The 18,894-nt window shown below is 26.2% G+C and overlaps 1 protein-coding gene across 1 annotated transcript in view; it reads right to left on the bottom strand.

Annotated features, from left to right (window-relative positions):
* The window catches only part of LOC107173572 (dopamine receptor D4-like), a 163,703-nt gene extending 147,116 nt beyond the window's left edge, over positions 1 to 16,587 (bottom strand). The window contains exon 1 of the mRNA XM_089227397.1: positions 16,466 to 16,587. The gene's annotated coding sequence lies outside the window, so the exon portion shown is untranslated. The remainder of the gene's footprint in view (positions 1 to 16,465) is intronic.
* Between the last annotated feature and the right edge of the window lie 2,307 nt (positions 16,588 to 18,894).

Here is an 18,894-nt window from a genome sequence, read left to right as displayed (position 1 = left end):
CCTTTTTCATTAATATTGCAGTTATTCAAAAACGCATGATAGGTAATAGGTTCACGAACATGATAATAGGTTTATAAGATATGAGGGTTATGATGATTTGAAAATTTCAGTATATAATATTAAATCTATCAATATTAACAATTTGTAAAAATAACCTAAATATAACAAATACTAGATCCAATATTAAATATTATATTTTTTTCATACCATTTTTAAGAACTATTAGTACAAATATTTTGATAAGTGAGAAAATAGTAAACTACTTGTTCGAATTTTATAACAGCTAATACCGTATAATGAAAAATAGAGTAATTTTTTGCTTGAATATTAAATATCTAAGTTTTTTGATATTTTAACTTGACACTCTTCACAACTATTTTTAATTTCAGTATATAGCGCATATGCAGAACCTTTTAATAAATTTAAAATTTTTTTTGACTAAGGGAAAATTTTTCTATTTATGTTTATTGGAAAAAAATGCTTAATTTTAAATGCCTATAAATAACTAAAAAAGCAAACTATGCTATGTGTAGAAAATATGTATACAAAAACTTGGAGCAAATTATAAGTAGGTATGTACTTTTTTTAATCACAACAAAATAAATGGGGCACATATCAATTGCGCCGAAATTACCTTTTTAACCGTAAAAAACCTATGATTGCGCCGCGTATCAACTCCACCGAACTTTTTTGCATACTGATTCCTCCAGGCGACAATTCTATCAATCCACTAAATATTTGTAAACTACAAATCTGCACTCGTAAAAAAATAAGTTAAAGTAGAATATATACATTAGCATTGAACATATAACTCGATATACACAACTGTGTAAAAAAAGACATATTTTATTACATTTAGGTAGGTACACTCCTATCAATCATAATTGATTATTGTTTAATAAACAGTTGGCGGAAGCAATATAAAAAATATCCGACGGAATCAATATAAACAACTATTTAGTGAAATCGAATTGATATTAAAACGGTGGAGTTGATAAACTCCAATAAAAGAATCAATATTGTCGAAAACAAGTTTTGCAAATAACTTAACAATTTAATACAAGGTTCAAGTTGATATAATAGCAGTCGAAAAATATCAAAAATACATAGGTACATTTTTTTATAACTGTTTAAAACTCAAATTTTGAAATTGAAAATTTACAAATTATTTAGTTCAAATATCTTAGACTGACAAACCATCTCCGTTAAAATCTTTTTTCTTAGACAATGATATTATGTCATTGAATTCAAATTTATTACCATCCATTACCTTAACCCACATGTAACCTTCTGCAGTATAACAGAACGACATCCTCTTACACGCTTTCTTATTGTTGACCTTGCATTGTACCAACTAGATTCACAATCCTATCAGCAAATATATTATTGAATCAATTGTTTAACTATAAAAAGTATCTTCAGAGTCTGAAGTTCAAACATTAATTAAAATAATATAAATAAAAACACAATTCGTTGTAAAATCAATAAACGAATAACTCCACTCAAAATTTAAATTATTATTTTCATAATAATAATAGTTAAAATTATATTATTATAAGTAAATATTTCAATAAACGAGTTTAAATATCAGAAGGCACTTAAAATAGGCAATATTGATACATGTATGTCAATTGTCAATATTGTAAATTATTTATAATATACATCTAGGTATTATGCTCTTAAAATCTTAAAGTATCATAAGGACCCAAAAATCATTGCATACAAACAAAAACGATTATGTGTATAATTCAATTTACTATGGACTTTATTGACTATATTATGTTATATATTATATATATATTACTATACTATATTATGTTTATTATAAAACTGAATAAAGATTCTGAACATTTACTAATATTACTCTAATTAATAAAATTTCAAGTCAAATTCCGAAAACAACGAAATAGACTAAACAAAATGCATTAAATTTTATGCGTAACTCTTTTTTTTTTTATTGATCTTGAAATTTACACAAATAAATTTTCGCTTCGACAACACGGCCCGTGGCCCACTCGCATTACTTTTTTAGTAAGATATAATTATATAATAATAAATATGATATATAATTTAAATAATTTTACAATATTTTAGTTGTGACTTACAGTAGGTTTATTATTTTTATTGTTTTGAAAAATTCTATTGTGTTGGATTCATTTTCAGGGTTTGGACCTAGACTTATTCCGATGTCGTGGCTTACGTTTAGTTCTTCTCTTTGTATTTGGTATATTCTGCATTCTCCAAAAATGTGTTTAATTATGAGTGTGGTGCCACATGTTTGGCATATTGGTGGTTCGTTTTTTTCCATGAAATATCCGTGAGTCAATTTAGAGTGTCCAATTCTATCTCGATTCAGTTTTTTTTTTCATTTGTGGTACTAATGTTTGGGTTTCATTTCCATCTTTTTACCGATTTTTTATTTGATTTAATTTGTTTGTTTAGATGTTCCATATGTTTTGCCAAAGGGAGATTATGTTTTGTCTAATCTGTTTTCTTACGTCAGCACACTAGGAAATGTACATGAATTGTGCATCATTTGAGTGGATATCAAGTTTGGCTTGTTTATCTGCACTTTCATTGCCATCTATTCCTATATTTCCAGGTATCCATATAAGAATTATATTATTGTTTCTTTTTTTTTGCTTCCTCTAATCTGTTTTGAATTTGTATTGCTATGTCACTATGGTTAAATTTGTTTTTTACTTCTACTAGAGAACTTAGCATCATCAGCAAATATGTTGGTTTTTATTGGAAGTTTACATTGTTTATCAATTTTGTTAATTGCAAATATAAATAGTGAGACAGATAGTGCTGAACCTTGCGGCACGCCATTTTCTTGAATGAAGTTTTCAGAAATTTGATTTTATGTTTTATTTTTTTTTTTATTTGTTATAAAATTTAGCATATTGCCGGTGCATATTATTTTATTGAGTTTTAATAGAATATAATGTCTCCATGTGACGTCGTAGACTTTTGATTTGTCAATACTGAGAATTCCTAGTTTTTGTTTGTTTTGAATTGCTTGTTCAGCTTCATCTTTTATTGTTGTGAGGTTGTCGTAAATAGACCGAATTTTTCTAAAACCATATTGGGTCAAAGTTAGGTAGTTGATTTTTTCAAGGAACCAATTTAGTCTGAAATTTACAATTTTTTCAAGGACCTTGCACATTATGTGTAACAGAGTTATTGGCTGGTATCCTTCAGTACGAAAAATACTTGTTCACGGTTTTCTAATGGGAATGACTATGCCTTTTTTCCATGTTAATGGAAAAGATCCATCGAGCCATATTGTGTTGTATATTTTTAGTAATAACATTTGACTTTTTGGCACAAAATAATGTATGAAAATAAATTGGATTCCGTCTAGCCCTGGACTTAAACTTTTACATGATTTTAGTGTGTATAATATCTCATCCCTAGTTATTATTGAATTGATTTCTACTTGATTTTCATAATTATAATCAACGATATTAATAATATGTATATTTTCTTTTTCGATTTTCATTTTGATGAAGTTGGGATTGTAAGATGTATCATTGCTGTTGGAACGGAAGTATTTTCACAATTTGTTGGAAATTTCTTTTGTATTAGTTATTAGATTATTGTTGTTTTTATCGATTAGGTTTATTTTGTAGTTTCTTTTTAGCCCTTTAAGTGATCGTATTTTATTCCGTATAATTTTGGTATCTGCTTCTTCATTTATATTATTAATAAAAGTTTCCCATGACTTTTTTTACTTTTTTTAATTATATATTTGAAATATGTACGATGGTTTTTTAGGTTTATATAATCACTTGCATTTTTTACATTTTTGAAATTATTTAGAGCCTTCTTTTTCGATTTTATTTCATTTTTAATATCTTCGTTCTACCAAGGAACCTTCGGTTGTTTTGACTTGATTATGGTTTTTTTATCGAAATTTTAGCTGTTTTTGTTATTGCGTCTGTGAAAGATTTTTCTATACTATTCGTATTTGATGTATCTATATGTTTTATATTATCTATTTCTAATTCTAATAATTCAGTGAAGAAGATCCAGTTTGGTTTTTTAGGTTCCATCTCTCTGATGTTTCATTTTTTGAATAATCAGACCGAGATAAAATGTGTAGTGTTATAGGAAAATGATCGCTGCTGGTTAGATTTGATGAAACGTTCCAATCGATTCGTTGGGCTAGAGCTATGCTTGCAAATGATAGGTCTATATTTGATAGGTTGCTGTTTATTGGGATTTAGTCTTATGGGTTCAGTGTTATTAAGTAATATGAATAATATGATGTTTTTCTCAAGAATTTTTTCTATCACTTTGCTCCTTTGATCAGTTTGGTCAGATCCCCATATTACATTTTGACTGTTGAAATCTCCTACTATCATGAATAGTTTCGGTAGTTATTTTATGATATTATTTATATCTGTGTCGGTGAATGCCTTCTGATTTAACAAATATATGTTGCATATATTTAAATAATTATTAGATAGCTTAATTTTTACAACTACCGCTTCAATATTTGTATCAATAGTTAATTGACTGCTCAGGTAATTTGTTTTGACATAGATGACCACTCCTCCGCTAGACCTTGCACTATTTAACTTGTTTTTATTATAACCGTATAATTAGCTAGGTTTGTTATATTGTCATTTTTAAAATTTGTTTCTTGGATACATATGTGTCTTGGTTGTGATCATGTATTAGTAAAGTGATTTATTCGTATTTTTTATTGAACCCATTCATGTTCCACTGTAGTACAGTTATATTATTGTTATTTGATTTCATTTATGTTTTTAATTCGTTTTTTTTTTTATTGTTTATAGTGTATTGTATATTTAAAGTTGAGTATAATTATTCTTGTTGTAGGGAGTTATGATACCGGTTCTAGTGGTAGTTCTATTCTTGGACCTGCTGAGTGGAGAGAGCCTTGTCAAGGAGAGAATTGCACAGTCTCGTTAATCTGTTTTTCATGTTTTGGGTTTCGATTTTAGGCTTAAAGATCTCTATCATTTCGATCATCTCCAAACTTGTAATGTTAAAATTTTTTAGTACTGTATCTGGATTAGGTATGTCAATCAAGTTTTCTATTATAATTTAAACTGATTATAATTTATTTTTTTGTTGGATATTTCTTCAAATTTGGTTTTAATAGGTTCGAGTATTTCATCGAGTTGTAGGATTATATTTTAGACAGATATATTGCGTTTTATTTTATTTTTTTTTGCAGGTTGGTATGTGATGATCTTATTTGGTTTGGAATACTATGTTATCTTCCATTGTTAATTCCATTGTTAATGGGGCATCAATGAAGGGTGGTTGAACTGATGTTTGTGAAAAGTTGGTTTTATTGGTGTCGACCTTTGGGTCTCCGAGTGCATCAAATGTGGGATTTTTAATTTCTACTAAATCTTCACTGACGTTATAGTCACTTGAAGATTTGTTATACACTGGAGCTTCATATATCTTGGTGCTTGGGGCTTCAGATGGTGGGTTTTTACATTATTTTAAAGCATGACCTTAAAGTTTGCATAAGTAACATGAGAGTGTGTCATCGGATAGAAAAATTCTGTGAGAGGTATTATCGTGGTTATATACAGAATCAGTTATTTGATATGCGAGAAACGAATTTGATATGTTTTGGTTTTATTAATTTGCTGATTGCAATGATATATTCAATCTGAGGTATATTATCTATGTAATCAAAAACTATTGCTTGTTCTTTTTTAAATTAGGTAGCGTTTTTTTTGCTAGTGACATATTTTTCGGATCCAGTGTTGATGTTTTGATGTGATGGATGTTTATCACTGGGCCACACTCTATAATATGCTGTTGGTCTTGTCGGTGGAATCATGATTGTAGATATTTAAATTGATGTTTTTAATTGAATCATTGTTGGCTTCTTTATCGGTGTAATGTGCAGGTAGTGGTGGCTCATTAGTATTGTTATCTGTTGTATTGGCAGTGTGCACGGTATTGGACATTATAGCACAAGGTTTATTATTATGTGTTGTTTTGGATAATTGGATTAGTTTATCTTTCAGACTTTTAGAATTTGTGGGTGAATCACCCATTTTTGGAATAGGAATGTTAATTTGGGGCGGGTATGAGTTTCAGAAAATCTACTGAAAGGTAAATATTTATATTACCTGGATTTACACGTAGTTTGACTGTTTTGATTTGAAAGCTATAAATACAAGAGCGCGATTACGACAGTCGTGTTGCTGGTCGAAGGTGACCACGTAACTGCATGATGCGTAATTACTAATTCTATGTTTGAATGCCCGTAAGAATTATTTTTGAACTTCTTCAATTCTTTTTCTTAGAAAACATTTTTTTTAAACAAGCATACCGTAAATATCGTTCTATTTATATTACTAACTATATAACATTTCCATATATGATTATATTATGAAATATTATGAAATTGTTGTATAGTAGTGTTGCTTTATAAAAAAAAAAATCAGAATCTTTACTGACGAAAAAACATGTAGGTACATAAAAACACAATCTTCACTTAACTAAAAATATAAAAATTATATTTTAACTGATTATATACAATATAAAATAATCCAATACAATGATAAAATGTATGATTTCATTCATCCTAAATTATTGACGAAAACAGAATTTTATCACAAACTATTGTATTAGAAAACTAAATAAACTAATAAGAATTTTTTCGAAATCCAATATTTTTTTAGTTAAATTAATTTAGAACGTAATCAATTTTTTAAAAATATGATTTTTGAGAATTTACTGACATGAGTATTATATTTCTTAAATTATTTATACTATACTTATCATAAATATTAATATTTTTTGTCATACGTTGAATTAGCATATTTTTTCTTTTTACGGTCAGGTCTTTCTGTTACACCCTGTGTATATTTATTTTTTATTTTTTAAGGATGATTATATAATTTTTATGTTTTATTTTGTGAATATTATTGTTATATACCTTTATGAATGTTTCTATATATTATATGTTTAAATATGGTACCTAATTATTCCAAGTTTCTATTTCTGGGTAGTTGCCCGTAACATTATTAAATTAATAAACAATAAAGGTGTTACACAATGTATACAAATAAAAATATTCTATAGTAATTTTAAAATAAAAATTATTAACATAAATTAGTAATTAATGAATAATTAATGTATATAAACTTTGCGATCGTCGATATAATATTATAACTTATAAGCAATTGCAAGTATTTATTATTAGCAAGACAATAATTGCTAAAAATCCTTTTCAATGTAGAGTTAGATAATGTTTTGGATACAAAATAGGTACCTTACTAATTAACTTAAAAAGATAAACTTTGGTTAACGTTTAAAATAATAATATAATTATGTTTGTGACCCTTCAAAAATTAAAATAATTAGAATTTCAAATTCTAAAAAAGTCTTTTATAGTCTTCTTTCGTTAATTTAGTTTCTAATTTTATATCTACTAAATAAAATACCATATTACCATGACATAGTTTCACAATATTTATAACGCCGATAGATTAATAAGTACTTATACAAACTTCACAGGTTGTGAAGTAAATTAAATATATAACGTTTCAGGTATAAAATAAAATAAAATAATTTTTAAACCACTTTTCTGTTGTTTGGTGTTTTCTATTTTATTTGTTATTATTATTACAGCATCAAGATAATGGTTATTAGCTTACAATTAGATTAAATAGTTATGTACATAAGGGATTTTTACAATGAAGTTTATTTGTTATTATTATACTATGTTAAACAACCAAATCTATTAGATTAATGTATATATATATATATATATATATATATATATATATATATTACCGAAACGTTATTGTTAATTTAATAAAGTTATAAGTCAGCCGTCATCCAGAAACTCGTAAACGAGATCTTCCAAATCAAAATTTAATATTTAGCACATAAACATAATATAAGCTTAGCACATAAGCTTATTTTACATATACTTGTATAGATTGTTTATTTCTAATAAAAAATAAAAAAAAATAAATATTTAAATGGTTTAGAATAAATTAGAACATATTATCTTATCTGTATGTATGTAATTTTTTGTCATTTAAGTGAGTCGTAACTTGTAAGATAAACTAATAACAACATTATCTGATCTGATACACACAAAATTAATTTAAGCGAAACGAGATAAATAATTTTGTACATCATCAATCACAACTCATACAAATAAATATTTTATTAAAATTCCAATACTGAAAATATTCTGCAGATGTATACTATTACCCATAGATATTGCATTTAAGAGCAAAATACATAGAGTCTACAGATTATTAAACACAAATATTTTTTATATGGTTATAACTTATAACCATAGATGAGTATCAAATACATATTTTAATACTGTTTGGTACTCAACATAAAATAAAATACCATTACAATAATTTATCGCAAACAGTCAAGTTAGCGAAAAAACATTAATTATGTCATAATTAATGACTGTTTTATTCACTTACACGGGGAAGGGAACGCTAACCTAATCATAAAAAATAAGTGTTAATGTACAACCACCACAAATAACAATAAAACTAACGAATCAGATCCCAGCTTCGGAAAAACTTTGTGCCGTAAAATTTTATTCTTTTACCCTTCCCATCAACGGAAAACGTCGATCTGATGGGTTTCCTCTATTCCCCTATCAAACCACCGCCGTACTACGCGCTAGACTAGTGAAATCTTCACCCCTTTCCATGAGTTAAGGGGGAGTTATAACAGTCAGTTCGTATTCGAGTTCACGTATATAAATTTAGGGTCTCGTACAACACTGATACAGTTACACACGTTTGGATTGGTCGTTTAGAGTTCATGGCTACCGATTATTCGTACTTTCAACTCAAACATAAGAACATACAAGACAGAAATTCACAAAAGACACCCTAGTCTAACAGTTATTCGATTGTTTTAAGATAGTGAGAATCATTTTTTAACTAAGTTTTTTGGCATGTTTATTATTAATTATTAGTTATTACATACATTATTCATTTGATTTTAGATTTAATTTACACCTCATACCAATGGGCTATGATACATTATCTGCAGGGAAGACTAATTATTAAAAAAATAAATAGTTATCAATCATTGAAATAATTAATTAATTACAGAAATTTAAGAGGACGTGATACCCGCATGTGTTGTCTCTGTCTTACAAGTGCATTACCTATATAGTAAATTTTACGTTCAGCAGAACACGTGTAGCTCCGGTTGCTTAAAAATTAGAGTGAATTGACCTCTTAGAAAATTTAAAGGTATGATTGTTATCTAGTCAATCTCATATGCTTTTTATTATATTTAAATTTTAAAGGAAGTTATGAGTATTTTAAGATGCACAAGAAATTTACAATTTTAAAATACTCATAACTCGCTTTAAATTTGATATAAAATAAAAAGCATATGAGGTTGTCTAGATAATAATCTTACCTTTAAATTTTATAAGAGGTCAGTTTACTCTAATTTTTAAGTTAACAGAGCTATACGTGTTCTGCTGAGCGAAAAATGTACCATGTTACGCATTTGTAAGATTGAGACAACACATGCGGGTATCACGTGATTCACGTCCTCTTAATTTAATTATAAGATAGTAATATACAAATATATAATTTTGAATATTTAAAAGGTGTGATAATTATTATAACTTGTTTGAAATAATTAATTTTCGTGCACTTTATTTCTTGCGGTTACATCATAACATCAAACTATCTCAAGTATTGTTACTAAAGTAACATTTTACAAAATAAGTTTGATTACAAACTCATAAATATTCTGTGAAAATTCCATATATCAAAGTAACATCGGGAATAAAATAAACTCATAATTTGGAGAAATTTGTAAAATAGAATTGCATATTTGTAACAATGAAAGCCATGGCTCTCAAAAATAATTCTTTAAATAGAAAATTGCATTAAATTAAAGTTCGTTATATGGAGTTTTCACTGTACAAATTTAAAGATGAAGTATCAATTAAGTTATTTTCTTTTTTTTTGCTTTCACGTTTTTCATCAGTTCTTTAATTGTTGTCTGTTTTTTGTTTTTATTCAATAGAAATAGAGAGAGTACTAACATGCTTTATAGTTAATACCTATTGGAAGACAACATATTTTTATATAAGAAAAAGTTGGAGTGAATTGTTTTTATTTAATTTTTAAAGAAACTATCTTGAATACTTACCTAATATTGTTTTGAAATATTTTTTAGCTTAGATAAAAACATGTTTATAACCTACACTTGGTAGACATTTATACTTCGTTCATTACAACTCGTCATATAAGTATTACGTATAGCCCGTCTAGGTATAGGTACAGTTAACACGTCTTAATAGTATTAACTTCTAAGTTCTAATTGTTTAATAAATTTCACTAATGTTTTATAATTGTTTATTTTTTTTACATTTGTATTAACTACGCCAATCTCTATACATTTGTATATCTATTATCTAACCTATATCCTTCACTTTAGTATCTATATTATTTATATCTTCGCTTTCTTTGATTTTTCTGTAAATTATAAATATTTTACGGTGCACTACCAGATTTTATTCAAACACATTATTATATTTTACAATGAGTATATATAAGTAGTATTTATCTTAATATGTTTTAATCATAAAAACAAGTTCTATTATATTTTAACATCAACAGAAAACATTTCCTTATAAGTTATTATTATTGTGAACTGATTTAATGTCTGCTAATAATTTTTCAAAAATTTCATTCACACTAATTATATTATTATTGTTATTATTATTATTATTATTATTATTATTATTTCAACAAGCATAATTAAAATATATTTAAAGAATTATTAATTAATTTAATATATATATATATATATATATATATATATATATATATATTCATATTACAAATATTCTATTACAAATTTTTAAATTTAAATTGTAGGTTGTTGAATGAGAATAAAAAAAATGTAATGTTTTAAGTATTAAATGAAATGGATAAGCATTAAGAACTGATACTAATTATTATCAAAAAATAATGCATAGGAATAGTATTCTATTCACTAAAACAATATAACTAATTGGTGCATACAATCCATAACTAACTGATCAATTCATTATCTATTACCTTCTCCTCCTAAATGATACATATAGTTATTGTAAAAATGAGAAGATACCAGAATATTGGTTTTATAATGATGTTTATCCTTATTATTATTTAAACGAAAATCAAATATTAGTGTATTACATAATTAAAATTTATTAATAATTTTCGACTATTTATAAAGTGTATAAAAACATATAAAGTCTAATCTAGATGTAAAAAAATATAAGAAAATTGTTTTTCAATAGATATAAAATAAAACAAAAAACATTTTAAAATTTCATTAGATTAAAATACGAACACATTTTTTGTAGACTATAGTATTCATACTATTTATTGATTTAAACATTTCACGTGTATTTCAAAGTTTATATTTAAATCGTCCGGTACTCAGGTGTCGCAAAACTACTTTAAACGTTTAAAAGAATTTTTCTACGAGACTATATGCCTTATACACATTTTCAATTGTAAAATCTGTTTGACTGACACTATGACAGATTAACAATATTAAAAGTATGTATATTTTATATGCTCATCTTCAGCTAACTATTTACTGTAAAGGTACGTTTCAATAAATAAAATAAATATTATAAAACAAAATGAATATTAAATAATAATGAAGTAAATACAATAACTAATCATTCTGTGATATATATTTTATTTTATTTTGTATCAAGTGCAATTAAGTTATTATATTTATGTTTATTTTTACACATTATTTTCAATAATATATGTATAACCTTTAGTTTAAATAAAAATTACAGTAGAAATTAGTTGGTGTGGATAAAATAAACGTTTGTGTCAGTAATGTTCTTTCTGAATATTATCGATAATTTTTAATGACATTGAATTTATTCTAACCAACACAGTTTGATATACGTACTTTTTTCACCAAAAATCAGTAAGAAAACTAAAATAAAAGAAAGCATAAACCGTTAAAAACACGGGAAATTGGTATATGGAGTACAACAAACAACTGGCACGAAAGGCCACAGCCACGGAAAACAAAAACGTAGTATATAGTTTTTAATCAAGACACAGTTCATGAGCAAAAGGTTGTACAATATCGTAGTAAAACGATTTATTTGCGTTTTGTCAATCCCCTTATCGGTATATCTGAATTTAGATTAATTTCTTTACTCTCTTTTCTCATCCTCCCTACATCGCTGTGACCAAAAATATACATGCTTCCATCGAAAATAGGTAATCTATTCATTATTATTGTATACACGTACCAAGTCTTTTGGGAGCCAATGTCCCGCCAGGCATTAAATTTCACTTTTGTCAAAATGATTTTTCCTTGAAAATATTATGGTTCATATTATATGCAATACCTATACAAATTTCTATAAAACAAACACGTTTATATGATATTTTTGTCATACCTAGGAGAAAAAAAATATACTCCCATTTAGAGTGATTTATATCTAAATTGCAAATTTGGAACATGGAAACGAATATGTGTATATTTTTATAATTAGAGTATCTTTGAAATTGAATTAAGTCGAAAAAGGTTGAAGAGAAAATTACAACGTGATGTGTAATCAGCTTAGAATTATTCGACACGATTCAATTTATTTGTCAATTTATATATATAAATAAGGATAGGTACAGATTCGAATATAGGTACAAGTATATCAGCTAGTCGATATTGATGTACATTTATTAATAAAGGTGTATATATTATTGAGAAATAAAAACATAATAATAAATAATGATTTATCATAGTTTTTTAAATTCAAATATTAATACATCATAAGAATAGATGAAAAAGATGAGATCAAACATCCGAAATTATATATTTTCTGCCCAATACATTCTATAACACATTTTAGAAGGATAATTAACGTTATTCAAGTTTTTGACATAAACCATTTAATTTAAAATAATGGTGCTCATTAGTTAAAATATACTACTCAAAATTAAATGTAAAAATTTAAATAAAAATTTCAAATCGTCAAATTCTATAGTAAGATACAATTGGTACGAACGAATTTCTATAATATTGAAAATAATAATATGATATAATATTAACGACCCCTTATTCAAATAAATTTTTAAAAAAACTAATGAAAAATAAACAAAATAACTAAAAAGTATGTCTATTCTTGCGTAGTATAATAGTCTAACTGGTGCAACTCATAAAACGACAAAAGATCATAATAATTTATGTCAACACATATGACCATACCCAAAGTTCAAATTTCTGGATTTATTAATAGCTCGTTGTTCCACTGAACGGCAAATAAAACAAATTTTCCCAACAGAACAATTAAAAATAGATTCCTAATATTCAAACATCGAAATATCGTATTATAAATTCTGAGTCACACAAACTACGTATTAGGTATAATTCTGTTAACTTTTCCGTTCTGGGCAAGGGACAGGCTCGATCGAGATGGAACAATGCATAGATCGGCAACTACGGCCAGAGGATGTCCCAGACATCATTATGGGGCCGGAGCAGGAGCTCCTCCCTGATGACACGTCGAGAAAACAGCGGATCGAGGCGTCGACAGAAAACAAAGGCGGATACTGTAAGATGGTGGAGGCCATATCTCGGGCATAAAGAGGCTGCTGGGCGAGACAGGCAGGAAAGAGGTGTACGGGTAGGGTAGATAAGTACGTAGCAATTCTTTTGACTGAACGCTATCTTTTCAGGGTGGTTAGAGGCCCGTACACTTATGAACCTATCACCTATGACTTTAAAGTTAGATAATTGGTGAATAAAAGTTATGTGCCGGGTGGTAGTATTGTGCAAAACATTTCCAACTTGGTCCCTTCAAAAAAAAAAAAAAGGTAGTAATTTGTTTTATTAAAATTCAATAAAAACTAGTAGACATTTCATTTTTATACCCATAAAAATATTTTATTATTTTCTGTTTAGAATATTATATACATTATGATAATCATTGAAAGATTAAAACAGACCTTATATAAAATTTAAACACACTAAATAGTGAATAGCTTAAAAATATACTATTTTTAAATAATATTTATTATCCGTCATCAATTTATAATCTATAAAGGGTGGTGTTTAATTTATTTGAAGAGTTTCTTAAAAAATCTGCAAATTATTCGAAATAAGTATATTTTTCTTGTAACACTGTCCTTAAATATCAACTTAAAACATGAAAATAATTACTTAGGTATAAAGATTCATCATTATTATTTTATTTGCTTGAATTAATTAATTTCTAATTATAAAAAGTTGGTGGATATATATAAAGGAAGTAAAACTATAAGTAATGAAACCTTTTATAGTCACAATATAATTAAAACTATAAAACTGAAACCCCTAAACTATTTAGCTAAATATTTGCTTAACTCGCCAATATTATCCAAGATTCATATTTATGTCAATATTATTTGTAATGTTATATCTGTATTATATCGCTCGTTACCTTTACTTGTATATGAATACATTTATGGTACACAAAGATGCGTAAATATGTTGACTGTAATATAACATGTTTCAAATAGAAAGGGTGTAATGATATTGTTCACATCTCAACTTCCATAAAAATTTATTTATTTATTGGAGGAAGTGTTATTAAATATTAGTGTTTTAGGACATTTTTGTAAAAATAATATATTCTAATACATTGTATAATTTAAAACAATTTTAATTAAATGGAAGTATTTAAAAAAATTAAAAATCTATTTATAACCGTTAAACATCAGTATATAAATTATTAAAATTATATGACACTAATTTTAGAACTACTGTTTTTATATTTTTATGGACTATAAGTCGTTTATTTAATCATTGCAGTATAAAACACAAACCACATTTAAATTTAAAATAAAGGAGTATTACTATATTTTATATACATTTCAAAAATACTATCACTCTTTCTCAAGAACATAATGTTCATCAAATAATTTATCAGGTATTGACATATTATGGAAATCTGTAATTAATTCAATTTAACCAGCCCTCCATAAGGCAATATATATATTATGAAAATTCAAATTTTGATGGGAATGAATATAGAAATATTTATAATCATTATTTTATACAGTAATACAATTTACGTAGTTATGAATAGTATAATGTAATAACAGAATATTTAGTTATATTATATTCAAATTAACCATAGTCCATAAGTTATAATTAATAAACCAAATAGTATGCATTTATATTTTACATAGATATAATGTAAATATTGTGTTGTAATAGTATAAGTAGTACAACTATTATAAGGGTAAGTACCTACTACCTACCTGTATTATATTAAAATATAATATTATTTACCTAGAAAATACAACCAATAGTGCTATTACAATACATATTAAGTCTGTCTATTTACCTACTATTAAATCAGAATCAAATTGTTTAGGATTATTTTATGGTCATAGCTTTATATTATTTTTTAACAAATTGTGTATCTAACACTTCTATTTTCTAAGATTATTTTATATATTGTAGTATAATAACAATTGCACACCATCTCCTACCGTAGTTCATCGTGGATTTTGATTACTGAACTATAGATACTGCAAGTCTTCCAGTAGATTAAAATAATAAATAATAATTTTTACAAGCGTTATTAATATTTTAAATCATTTAAATAAAACGTATATAGGTATTAATATGCATGAATATTTTTAACCTGTAAAATATAGTACTATATAGTGTTGAAAGCTGATGTTGGCTAATACCTCATTCCATAATGTTCCCATGAAATTTGCTATTATAAAATCAATAGATAATATTTATAACTTGGGAATAAAATAGTACTTAGTTCATATTAGTCAATTAGCTCAATTCAATTAATTTGAATAACTTTTGTCGAATTGTCTTAAGTAGATATTTCATTATACATATACTTTAAGATAAATATCAAGTATAGTTGTACGTTTATCGTCTATTTATTGTAAAAATTATGTTTTCAGACCCAAATTTTTAAATAAATAAAATCTCTTTTAATTTCATTAATATAACTAATATATTATACATTTATACACAATTCAATTTAATTTTAAAATAAGTGTAATTCAAGTATTAAAACAAGAATTATTTATTTTAGCTTATATCTTCTACATATTATATCTATGAGACACAAAGATAAATGATAATTACTGTGAACCATTTCATTCAATTATTGGTTTTGTCTATTTAATAACTCTAACTAATTCATTAGGTAATGAAGATAATAACTTAAACTTTTATATTTCATAAATTGTATAGCATTATGAACTACGTTTATAACCTCATATACGTACATTCGTAATTTAAACACTCGAAGTACCAAAAAATAAATAAAACAACAAAATCATGTTATCCATAAAAACAAGCTCACGCCTAAATTTTAAACAATAATAATATACCTATTTTAATATTTAATATAATTTTTGATTACGTGTATATCAACTGAATTATTATCAAAAGCAATACTTACGGGATGTATCGGAAGAAACGGCGGAAACGTGCGAGCGATACCGGCGAACTGTCGCCCAAACCGCGCAAAATGCCGCTTAGACTACCCCAATAGAAATCGACAACCACAGGCGACACCACCAGTGGCGCGGTAGTGGGTTACTACGTTACAGGTTAGGTTCGCATGCCATTTTTAAGGTCAGCACGTGTTCAACAGAAAAGGGAGCTTTTCCAAATATCCAAGTCGGTACACAAAATAATACCTTATTCCCAAAATCTATTCAAGTTTTCGTAAACATTTACAAAAGCAAATTACATTGTGTTGCTGATGTCATTCAATGTCCAAACTTATATTAGATTAAAAAATCAAAAAACGGAACAAAACAAATCTCAGGATATCCAATGAGTAAGAGCATTACAGTCTATGAAAGTAATAATATGTAATTCTGACTTAACTTTTATTTTAGACTTAAGTTCCGTCACTGATTTTTTAGCCTATTAAATACCTATGTATTATTGTTAATGAATATAAAAATATATAAAATGTATTAAAAATATAATATGAAAAGTAAATAATTAATTATGTGATTCGTTTTTATATATTAAACAAGATGTATCAAACACTGATATGATAAATTACAAAATAAATAAATAATTCAAAATACTTGAAACTCTTATAAGTACTTACCCTGAGTTACTTAAATCAAATAATTTTAAATGCTAGTGTAGAACAAATTAAAACAAACCACATTATGAATAGGTAGTATATTAAATTTTATTTTTATATGGTAAATATGATTTAGTAACATTCTCCTTAAAAATCATCACCACCATAAAAAAAAATCATGATTTTACTTCAAATGATAAAATGTATATCGTTAATGTTTAATTTTAAGGCCTATAATATGTTGAAAGTTTTATTGAAACACAGTGCATCCTTATTATTGTAATGATGTTATAATAACATAACAAATTATGACGTATATAAAGCTTATAACTTTAAACATTTTTAATTCTTCTTGATATTGGTTTTAATTTTATACCATTTAAACATAGTGCTGTAGTGGTATATTATATTATTTTAAATAATATTTCCTACTTTGTATATTAAAATATACAATCAAGTAAACATATTTGTACATATCTAATTACAATATTTACGTAAATACTATGTATATATTATTTTTGCATATTTCTTAAATGGGAATACGTAATATTCTTATTTTTAATTTCACTGCCTACTTTTATTATTGAAAAAATAAACACATTTTTAATGCAACAAAATCGAATTTCGTTGATCGAGAGCTGTACTCTGACTTCGTATAAGTGTATTTTTTTTAATGAATACATGTCTTTAGGTACCTGCCTAGTAGAGGATTCTATAGTAAAGCCCTTGCCTTTAGTTTTCCATTGTTTCAGGCGTACGGGCAATGCAACATCTTGCAAAATTAATAATTAAAATAGAACCGCCATTGTTTGCCTTCGGGCGTTTACACACCATTGAATAATAATCAACTAAATTATGTACTAACTAAGAGAAACATGCTCTTTATTATTTTAACATTGTTTTCAGAACGTCTGCCCCATTTCGTCGTCTGATTTTCCTACCGTTTTCGACAGTAAATTATACATGCCCGCATCGCCATCGCCACATCTAATACATACTGGTGTTCAAATTTTAAAATGTGTATAATTTTAGTATAACATACCAGAGTGGTGAGTAAAAAAAAAAAAAATAAAGCAATAGGCAACAGGTTCATTATTATTTATAAATTCAGTAATTTTATTATAATTCGCACAAAAAATATTATATATTATAAACATTTATATTCATCAATAAGACTATAACTGAATAACACAAACTAAATTAATTAATCTTTACTATACTGCATGTAAACACTTTTTAGTTTTTTTTACACAGCAAACCATTTTCTCATATCACATATAATTCAAACGAGTAAAATTAGCATTATACTTATTCGTTAATCAACACATAGATTATAAATTAAGAATTTTATGAAATTGCTAAGCTGAACTGACACGATAATTATTGATAATTAAAATAAATTTAAAAAAAAATATTATAATTATAATGAAAATCATTGATATTTTTTTTTACTTTTTAACAATAATTTACAGCTATTACAACCAGTACAATATAATAATATAATATATGTGGCTTGGTGAAGAGCGCCAAGAGCGGTCGTACGCTCAATCTGCGAAAATGCACTGAGTGTACATACCGGCTGCAGTTGCTAGCTCCCAGATGGGTGACCACCCGGGATTTTTAGCAACATATCCTTGCCACATACACAGAAACAAGTGTTACAACCCTACAAACTTAAAAACCTACAAACAAAAATATACAAAAACAACTCACCCCCAATGGCCTATGTTGTCGCGAGAAAACCCCTAAAAAAATATATATATAGCATATATGAATATTACAAA

This window comes from Diuraphis noxia, unplaced genomic scaffold, assembly GCF_037042655.1.
Source record: "Diuraphis noxia isolate RWA-SAM2 unplaced genomic scaffold, SU_Dnox_SAM2 contig0004, whole genome shotgun sequence".
Lineage (NCBI taxonomy): Eukaryota > Metazoa > Arthropoda > Insecta > Hemiptera > Aphididae > Diuraphis > Diuraphis noxia.
Note: the sequence above shows the minus strand (reverse complement) of the source record. Positions and strands in the feature narration are given on the sequence as shown.